Genomic DNA, 11,458 nt, shown 5'->3' on the forward strand with positions numbered 1-11,458 from the left:
GGGGAGGTGCTCCCCCGCAACTATGCTACAGACTATGAGAGTGCAAGTACAGAGGTTAGGATAGCTAAAGGACACTATTTCTAGCCATAAACTAAACTAATAAAATTAATGGTAATTGGAGCCCTAAATTGAGAAGGAAGAACATGGAATGAAATTATCAGATGCCTAACAAAAATCATAGAAGATGAAACTACACCAACATGACAAGCAAAATTTATAACTCCACCATAGGACGACAATGTTGCAACTCCAATAGTAGCATTTGCTACCACTCACGAAGCTATAGTTGGGGAGCACATTGTTATAATTCCTTTGGCCAATGAGCACCCACTTGTTATTATTAAAGAAGTGATCTGGACTTATGCATGAATGAAATAGAATACAAATATAAACAAAAACATAGAGATTCAACAAAAGTAAATCTTCATTTCATTAATATTAAAGGACTGAAAGATGCTTACATACATAATGGAAATAAACTAGCTCTGGCAATGGTAACTTACCCCTGAGAAGAGATGTGGCGACTACATGCCTTTAAAATGTGTTACAATGAGGCTCAAGGACCTTTTTATTATTTAACAATAAAGGGAAACCCTAAACAACCAAAACCCTAACCCTAGGAGATGGAACACCAAGAGTTTGTGGGCCCCATTAAGTTTAGTTGGGCAGCCAACTTCCTGGGGTTGTAACTTGGTCATATGATCTCCATTTGGCACGTACATACCTCGTTAAAAATGTCTCTTCGAGTACTACGAGATTTGTGGCAAGCCTAGGCCCGCTGCGAACCTCAAAAAAACGTCGTTTAGGGGGTCAAAACACCTCTGGAAGTTCAGGACCCAAAAAATTGCTAAAAATAGTGAATTGTGTTATAATCAAGAAAACTGATCAAACTTACTAGAGGTCTAGGTGGAATAGGTGGGTGGCCACCATTATCCTCCTGGATCAATCCTCCCCCCTTGGGAAGTAATGGTCCCCATTGCGTGCAAAGCCTCCATGAGGTGAGGAAATTTTTGTTAAACCTGGTCCCTTGTGAGCCACTTGCCCTAGTGAAGGAGTTGGCCTGCTTTGATAACTTGATATAGTTGGATCCTCTGCTGGTGAGTGTTATTGATTTGTGTGTCCATGATCCTATCAATTGTGGCATGTTTGATATAATGGGTTGAGCCTGTTAATGTCAGCGGCTTAGCAATCTCAGATGTGTCCAACAATGGGGGAAAGTATGTTCACAACCAGCCCAATTTTAACTTTGGGTGCAGTCCAAGGAATGGTGGAATGTTGAGCTCAAAAGGATTGTCCCCTACAACCTTAGTGATGGTGTAAGGCCCATATTGAAGCGGGCAAAGCGTATGGTGTGCCCCAACGAGGTGCTCCTCCTGCAAATGTAACCACAATTTGTCGCCCACATAGAACTTGTGTGGCACCCGATGTTGATCATGAAACTATTTGTACTTAGCATTTTCTTTGTCCAATATGTCATGGACCTGTTGGAGGATGTATTCAATGCACTCAATGAAGCTATTAGCTATGTTAGCTTCAGAATGGATATGAACCAAATATGCTTGAGTAGCTATAAGTGGTATGACAACATCAATGCGACATAGTGGCCAAAATCTCAATACCACCTGAAAGGGGATGTGGCCAGTTGAGATGTGGAGAGCTTTGTTGTAGCTATGCTAGACATAGAGGAGGCTTTCATCCCATGTGTTTGGATGCTTTGATTTGTACATGCACAGGATGGGCACGATCATCCTGTTAACGACCTTTGTATGACCATCAGTTTGGGTGTGGAAGGTCTTGGACTATTGAGCTTGGTATCCAACAATGACTAGAGGCTTGAGAACCTGTTGTCCCGATGTGAGATAATCTACCTTGGGATTCCAAAGTGTACCCCATACTCGTTCAAACAAGAGTTTGGCAGTGGATTTTGTTGTGATGTTCTTCATGTAGTTTGTTAGAATGACCATCTTAGAAAAATTGTCGATGACCACAAAAACACAGTCATTTCCATGCTTAGTAGAAGGAATACCTGACATGTAATCCATGAAGATGGATTCCTAGGGCCAGTTAGGAGTAGGAAAAGGACTATATATGCCTTTCTTCTTGATTGTAGGTTTGAAAATGACACAGGTAGTGCAGGATCTGATGTACTTCTTGACATCTTGTTGAAGGTTCAACCAATAAAAATACTTTCGCAACACTTCCACTGTCTTTTCTACCCCAAAATGTCCAGCGACCCGACTGTAGTATACCTTCAAAATAATTCTGGCACTCTCGCTTGAAGGAACACAAAGGTGTCCCAGGTGTCATAATAGTGCATCCTAGAGGTGAAATTTTGCAACTTGCTTACCTTCCAGGAGCATCTGGTATGTGGTGCCGAATTTTGGATCATTTTTGTAAAGATGCAGCCACCCTAAAGTCTCATGTCCACAAGAGTCAAGCACAGTGGTCAGCGCCATAACTGGAAGTCAATTGAGGCAATCTGCAACATTATTGGTGTTGCCCTTCTTGTACTTAATGTTCAAATGGAACGGTTGCAAATATGTGGACCATTTCTGATGGTGACCATTATGAAACTTCCCTTGCATCTATATGAACTTCTAGGGTCAATGGTCTGTGTGGATGATCGTTTCCTTCCCCAGAATGTAATAATTCCATTTTCGGCAGGCCTACATGGTGGCCTGGGCACAGGCGATATAGAAAAGCTCTCAAATCTGGCTACAATTTCTTCTATATCTGGTTGAATTTCTCCTTCTGCATCGATTGGCGTATCAATCATCTACATCCACATGGGTTTTCTTTCTCTGATCACCCCAATCCTTGTTATCAATGGAAATTTGCTACACAGAGCCTTATATTCTATCAGGACTGTAATTCCAAAAGAATTACACAAAAACACTCTCGGCACTTTAAACATGAGGAACCTACGTTTTCAACGCAAAATACACTATCGGAGGGAATTTTGTTCCAAAGGAACAAACTACACTATCGGCGCTTTTAACCACAGTCACACATTCAAACAGTCTTCATGTTAATTCCAAAGGAATTACACTATCGGTGCGGTAATATTCAAAGTATTGCGTTATACGCAATATACACTATCGGCCCCTTTCAATGCTCCTTCTCCAATGCGATAACACATGGTGTTATCGGAAATCTCAATCGGTGACTCCATTATTCCAAAGGTTTGGATCTTTCCGCTCCAACCTTGCGATGCGATAACAATCGCGGACCCGATAACTTATTAAAGCCTTCTTATAATGTTTCGGCTCCGGTAGTATCGCGCTATCGGAGTTCGGCATTATCAATGGTCTTCTGCTCCACTTAAAGTTCTGCGATGCAATATTGGTTTGGACTCGATATGAGTATGAACCAAATCTAATAGAATTTCAGGTCCAGAACTATACTCCGGCTAATTGATTTTTCCCGATTTCTCTGTGTAAACAGAGTTTTATCTGCAATCCTTAATAATGCATTTAAGAAGAACAACCGCCCAATATATGGGAAAAACTATACCAATAAGCTTAATTCACATATATGACATGAAAATAAGGCCGAATTATCATTAACAAAGCTCAGAAGGAAAGAAACGCCATCAAATACATATGCAAATATACCAGTTAACAGAGAACTGTAAATTCCTATGCACAGAGTGTTATGTAAACCTGACTCAGGATAGAGTCAAAGTTGACCAGGTTAAACAATGATGGTTTTGGGGCACATGGTATTGTGCACCTATAGTATTCTGCCCATGGTATTATATGTAATGGAGCTTATAAAAGGTTGGAAGGACTTCATTGTAATGCAAGACCTGGAGGTGAGCGGTGAAGGCTTATTTGGTCGGATTGGCTAGGGTTTTGGCCAATGCTAATGAGATCTTATTAGGTTGCGTTTTTCCCCAGATTTGGAGTTTTCCCAGATAAACATTTGTGTTTATGGTTGTTGCTGGTTATTTTTATATTTGTTCCTTTCAGTAATTTTCAATATTAATTTATGTTCTCTGAATAATTTCTTAACAACTGGTATCAGAGCCAGATATTGGCTTCAAAGGGATTCTTTGATGCCAGGGGTTTATAGTGCCTGATGAGATCAATGTAGCCTTTTTTACAGATCTGGGTCTGAAAATAATGGTGGAACAATCGTACGCGGAAGAACCTCAAGGAGAATGTGTAGAAGATAGTGTCGTAACTGCTAGGGATTGCAGTGCATTTGCGATATTTACCGATTTGGAACATGCTGACAAATTGTTTGGGATTCATGCAGCTATTTAAAGAAGGTTGAGAGATACCTTTGGTAATATTAAAAGTCAAGGCTGATTTTGTTCGGAGCTTTTTTCGTAGGGAATCGATAAGGGATATTTCCTATGTGTTCTATGTCTTGGAGTAGGCGTGGGCTGCATGCAGGTCAACAGAAGAAAATTGTTCATGCGGCTTCGAAAACTATTCGTTTTTTGCTATGTGAGGCCACCAGTGGTTCTCGTTGGGCTCACAGTTGGAGTGGTTTGATAGAAGTTTTTGAGCAAATCAAATTGAGAGAGGATGGATCAGAATCGCAGCAGCAATAAAAATAAATAAATAAATAAATAAAATAAAATTTAATGAAGTCAAAATTACTGCATGTAAATGGTCATACTACTGTAAGACCTAGTAAGGCATGTGTACCCCTCGATGATCACTGGTAAAGTCTGGGTTAGACCTAGGTGATAGGGGGGATGTCGGGTTAACAATACCCCAGGTAAAAACTCTGAGGGGGGTAAGAGCTAGAGTGAGCGAGATTGTCTCACTTAGCAGGTTTGGCTGGAGTTAGTCAAGGAACCCCAAGTCAAGTTTAAGGGGGGAATTGTTAGGTAAACTTGACTCAGGATAGAGTCAAAGTTGACCAGGTTAAACAGTGATGGTTTTGGGGCACATGGTATTGTGCACCTATAGTATTCTACCTGTGGTATTATATGTAATGGAGCTTATAAAAGGCTGGAAGGACTTCATTGTAATGGAAGACCTGGAGGTGAGCGGTGAAGGCTCACTTGGTCGGATTGGCCAGGGTTTTGGCCAATGTTAATGAGATCTTATTAGGTTGCGTGTTTCCCCGGATTTGGGGTTTTCCCGGATAAACATTTGTGTTTATGGTTGTTGCTAGTTATTTTTATATTTATTCCTCTCAGTAATTATTTATGTTATGCAGTAAATTTCTTAACACGGAGAGAATTCTTCAAGAACACAATGTCTTCGGGGTCTTTGGCCGTAGCGCGTCCCACTATTTTATTTATAATTAATAGATAGAGCCTTCTCAGCCATTATCCTTTACAAAAGCATGGCTTTTACATAAGTGATTTAAAGCAATAAAGCAACTACAACTTATCATAAAGCGACTTATTACAACTTGATCTTTATTCTTAATTTTATCATTATCCTAAGCTAGGAAAGCATGGAAATTTGCTGGCTAAAGGACCCCACTCACTTGCCTGTAGATTTTTTTTTTTTGGATTTTCGGAATATGTTTGAAGACTTTTTCCTTTTAAGTCACATGCTCCTGCATCAGACTCCTAAGGACAAAATTCTTCATGGGCTCCTGTTCATGAGTTCATCTACAGAACTGCCCAGTTTCTGTAGCATGTCTTCTATAACCCAAGTAGCTTTAGTGGTCGGCAGATCCTTCCACTTTACTAAATACTGGAAGTACTCTTGTCCCCTTGTTTTCTTAACCACCTTCTTGTCTAGAATTCTTTCTGGCTGCAAATTATTCGTTGTGGCTAACTATTTTACACAGTCAATCTCTTGGGTCTCTTGATTTTGTGTTGTATCATCTGCATTCTCACCTTCATACTTGCACAGGTATGCAACATTAAAAATTGGTGATATTCCAACATCAGGGGTAACTCAATCTCATAGGAATTTATAGAAAATTTCCTCAATACTCTGCACGGCCCAATTTTTTTGAACTTCAATTTGTTATACTCCTTCTTTGGAAACCTCTCCTTTTTGAGATGTACTAAAACCAGATCCCCAACTTCAAAATTCACCTCTCTTCTTCTCATGTCTGCTCTGGTTTTATACCTAATGTTGTTATTCTGCATATGTTGCTTCACTTGTTCATGTATTGCCTGCATTTTTGAAGCAAAGTCTTCACCCTCTACACTTCTCATCTCTTCTTTTCCCAAGTTTCTTAACTCAGCTACTCCTCTTGGATGCATTCCATAAATAATATGGAATGGACTCTGTCCTGTACTCCTATTAGGTGAGTCATTATATGCATATTCAGCTTGTGCCAATACTTGATCCCATTGCTTTGGATGTTCTGTAGTAAGGCTCCTTAAAAGATTTCCTAAACTTCTGTTCACCACTTCAGTCTGTCCATCAGTTTATGGATGATAGGCAGAACTAAAACTTAATTTAGTTCCCAGCTTCTTCCATAGTGTCCTCCGTAAATGTCCAACAAATTGGGAATCCTTGTCTGAGACAATACTTTTGGGCAACCCATGCAATCTTACAACCTCCTTAAAAAACAAATTAGCAATGTGAGAAGCATCACTAGCTTTATAACATGGAATAAAGTGTGCCATTTTTGAAAATCTGTCCACTACAACAAAAATTGAATCATTACCTCTTTGAGTCTTTGGTAAGCCCAAAACAAAATCCATACTTACCATATCCCAAGGCCTTTCTGGAATTGGTAATGGGATATACAAACCTGTGTTTTGGCTTCTTCCCTTTGCATGTTGACTAATTTTTGCAAGTTTTCACATACTTCTCCACTTCAGATTTCATTTTCGACCGGAAATAAAATCTGTTTAGTTGTTTATAAGTCTTCTCTATGCCAAAATGTCCTGCAAGTCCTCCACTATGCTTTTCTTTGATTAAATTCTACCTCATTGAACAGTTTGGTATGCACAACTGATTTTTTTTAAACAACAGTCCATCTTGTAAGAAGTAATCTAACCATTTACTCCTATCCATCAAAACAATATTTTTACAAGCCTCAAATGCCTCCTTAAAATCTGAATCAATCTCATACAATTCTTTAAGAAAATCAAAACCCAACACTTGGATTTGACTCTCTTGAAATAATGCATTCCTCCTACTTAAGGCATCTACAACTTTGTTTGATTGGCCATTTATATGCTTCAAAACAAAATGGAAACCTTGAAGATACTCTACCCATTTAGCATGTTTCTAGCTGAGCTTTGGTTGCTGCATTATAAACTGTAGTGCATGGTTATTTGAATAAAGGATGAATTCCTTTGACATTAGATAATGCCTCCATTTCTTCAGTGACTGCACAACTGCGTAGAACTCCTTATGATAAGAAGAATACTTCCTTTTTGAATCATTCAACTTTTCACTAAAATAGGCTACTAGTCTATCTTCCTGGCTTAAAACACCTCCAATTTCTTCTCTGTTGGCATCACACTTCACTTGAAAAGGTTTGTTAAAATCAAGCATAACCAAAATAGGCTTTTCAATGATTTTCTTCTTTAACAACTGAAAATTTTTCTCTACTTCAGTAGTCCATCTAAATGGCTAGTTGTCCTTCTTTATGGTCTCAATAATAGGTGCATTGATCTTACTAAAATTATTGATGAATTTTCTATAAAAGCTAGCAAGACCATCAAAAATTCTTACCTCAAACACGCTCTTGGGTGAAATCCATTCTATGATTGCCTTGATCTTTTCTGGATCCATCTTCAGCCCTTCAACAGAAATAACAAAACCCAAGTATACTAATTCTTCTTTCATGAATGAACACTTCTTCAAACTCAGCAATAATTTCTCCTGCTGCAGCCTTTGTAAGACATAATTCAAATGCCTCATATGCTCTTCCTTAGACCTGCTGTAAACTAATATATCGTCCAGATATACTATTACAAATTTACCAATGAAATCTTTAAAAACTTCATTCATTAGTCTCACAAATCTACTTGGTGCATTTGACAACCCAAAAGGCATTACTCATCACTCATACAGTCCCTCATTTGTCTTAAAAGCGGTTTTCCACTCATCCCCTTCTCTTATTCTTATCTAATGATACCCACTTTTAAGATCTAGTTTTGAAAAATACTTTGCTCCACTCAAGAAATGCATTAAATTTTCAATTCTAGGCAAATGAAATTTGTACTTAATTGTGATTTTATTGATGGCTCTTGAATCTGTACACATTCTCCAACCTCCATCTTTCTTTGGGCTTAGCACTGTTGGTACTGCACAAGGACTCAAGCTCTCCCTGATCAGCCCTTTGTCAAGCAATTCTTGCACTTGCTTTCTAACATTTCTGTAGGAGTTATTCTGTACACTGCTTTGTTAGGTAGACTTGCTCTAGGTATCAAATCTTGATGATGGATAATTCTTCTAATGGGTGGCAACTTATTTGGCAATCATCAACAACAATATCACAATATTTCTCCAGCATTTCTTGAATTTCAATGAGTAAATCAGAAATTTTAGTAGAAGTCATTATTACCTTGGGCTTGCAATTACAGCAAAATTTACCTCATTCTCCTCAAGCTTCTTCAAGTATTCCTTTCCTCCTAATAACAGAGTTTTTGGATCAGTCTTCTTTCCTAGTACATCTTCTTCTTGCAGAGGCAGCACGTATGATGGACACTATCTTTTCAAAACTTGTAGGTGTTTCTTTTTCCATCATGCATGGCTCCTCTGTCATATTTCCAAGGTCTTCCAAGCAATATGTGACACACATCCATTGGGATCACATCACATACAATTTTATCTTTATACTTGCCCACCTGAAATTCCACTTAACATTGTTCATTTACTAACAATTGATGTCCCTTTTGCAACCATGACACCTTGTAAGGTGTTGGATGTTTCATTATTTTTAGCTTCAATTTCTTCGCCACTTCGGTAGAGACCAAATTATCAGTGTTGCCACTATCAATGATCATATGGCAACATTTCCCTTGGACTTTACACACTGTCCTGAATAAAGTTTTTCTTTGTGATGGTTCAACTACCTCCTTTGCTGGCTTGAGCAAAACTTTATTAACTACCAAAGATTCTCCCCTCTCTGGTATATTTTTTCCTTCTGTCACTGTTGCTACTGGTGCTTCTCCTTCAACTTGAGCAACAATGGAATTCCTCTGATTTGTTTCTGCATTCTCTGGGCACTCAAAAGCTCTGTGTCTCAGTTACATCTGTAACATCTTATTTCTCTGCCTCCTCTTCCTCTATAAAAACTCCCTCTTCCTATTGCATCACCTCATGTGGGTGCATGCTGGGTTGAGATACTGCTAGCTCCATCTTTAGGTGTTGTAGATCTCCCTCTACCACCTTGATTTCCCCTTCCTCGGAAAGTACCTCTCCCTCTGGAAGACTGCTTCCTCATGAGTTTTTCTTCAGCTTTTAGTGCTATCTAATAAGCTTACTCTACTGTTTTAGGAGACAATAGAATTATTTAATCTTGAATGTCCATCCTGAGACCATTCATATATCTAGCCACCTTCTCATCTGTATCCTGAGTTTCTCTAGCTCTTATACTTACCTTGTAGAATTCCTCTATGTACTCTTTCACTATCAAAGACCTTTGTCTAAGATTCTGCATTTGTCTAAACAAGGTTTGCTGATAATTACTTGGCAGAAACTTACCTCTTAGCTTTGCTACCATCCTGCTCCAATTCTTGAGTGGTTTCTTGCCAAGTCTCTTCCTTTCTGCCTGCACACCATCCCACCAAGGCGCTGCATGGCCTTTTAACTTGGTGACAACAAACTTGACTTTATTCTCGTCTTTTGTTTCTTCATAATCGAAGAATTTCTCCATGTCATTAATCCAGTCTATCAATTCTTCTAGATTCAGTCCTCCTTCATATATTGGAACCTCGATCTTTGGCCTAGCTGTGGATCTCAATACTGACTGAAAGAACCTCATCTCAGGAGTAACTGCTACAACTTCCTCCTCTGCAGCTTCAACCTCAGGTTCACTAACATCTCCATCATCTATATTTTTGCCTGTTGTTAATGCATCCAATCTAGCTTGCATCTGTTCCACAGCTTCCATTACTTCAGCGTTTGCAACAGGTCGTCCTCTTCCACCACGTCCACATCCTCATCCAACTCTGAAAGCCATATTAACTTTCCTTCTCCTGCTTCTGAGATTCAATTCAGTATCAAAAGGGGGCTCTGATACCACTAATGGTGGCCTGGGTGTAGGCGATATAGACAAGCTCTCAAATCTGGCTACAATTTCTTCTATATCTGGTTGAATTTCTCCTTCTGCATCTATTGGCGTATCAGTCATCTACATCCACATGGGTTTTTTTTCTCTGATCACCCCAATACTTGTTATCGGAAGGAATTTGCTACATAGATCCTTATACTCTATCGGGACTATAATTCCAAAAGAATTACACAAAAACACTCTCGGCACTTTACAAATGAGAAACTTGTGTTTTCAACACAAAATACACTATCGGCAGGAATTTTGTTCCAAAGGAACAAAATACACTATCGGCACTTTTAACCACACTTGCGCATTCAAATAGTCTTCGTGTTAATTCCAAAGGAATTACACTATCGGCGCAGTAATATTCGAAGTATTGCATTATACGCAATATACACTATCGGCCCCTTTCAACGCTCCTTCTCCGATGCGATAACACATGGTGTTATCAGAGATCGCAATCGGCGACTCCACTGTTCCAAAGGTTTGGCTCTTCCTGCTCTGACCTTGCGATGCGATAACAATCGCGGACCTGATAACTTATTAAAGCCTCCCTATAACGTTTCGGCTCTGGTAGTGTCGCGCTATTAGAGTTCGGCGTTTTCAATGGTCTTCCACTCCACTTAAAGTTCTGCGATGCGATATTGGTTCAGACCTGATATGGGTATGAACCAAATCTAATAGAATTTCAGGTCCAGAACTATACTCCGGCTAAGTGATTTTTCCCGATTTCTCTGTGTAAAACAGAGTTTTATCTGCGAGACTTAACAATGCATTTAAGAAGAACAACTGCCCGATATATGGGAAAAACTATACCAATAAGCTTAATTCACATATATGACAGGAAAATAAGGCCGAATTATCATTAACAAGGCTCAGAAGGAAAGAAACGCCATCAAATACATATGCAAATATACCAGTTAACAGAGAACTGTAAATTCCTATGCACAGAGAGAATTCTTCAAGAACACAATGCCTCCGGGGTCTCTGGCCGTAGCATGTCCCGCTATTTTATTTATAATTAATAGATAGAGCCTTCTCGGCCATTATCCTTTACAAAAGCATGGCTTTTACATAAGTGATTTAAAGCAATAAAGCTACTACAACTTATCATAAAGTGACTTATTACAACTTGATATTTATTCTTAATATAATCATTATCCTAAGCTAGGAAAGCATGGAAATTTGCTGGCTAAAGGACCCCACTCCCTTGCCTGTAGATTTTTTTTTTTTAGATTTTTGGAATATGTTTGAAGACTTTTTCCTCTTAAGTCACATGCTCCTGCATCACTAC

Source organism: Pinus tabuliformis, chromosome 1_2 (assembly GCF_031772625.1).
Source record: "Pinus tabuliformis cultivar Carrire ecotype Pingquan chromosome 1_2, CPIR1, whole genome shotgun sequence".
NCBI classification, from domain to species: Eukaryota; Viridiplantae; Streptophyta; class Pinopsida; order Pinales; family Pinaceae; genus Pinus; species Pinus tabuliformis.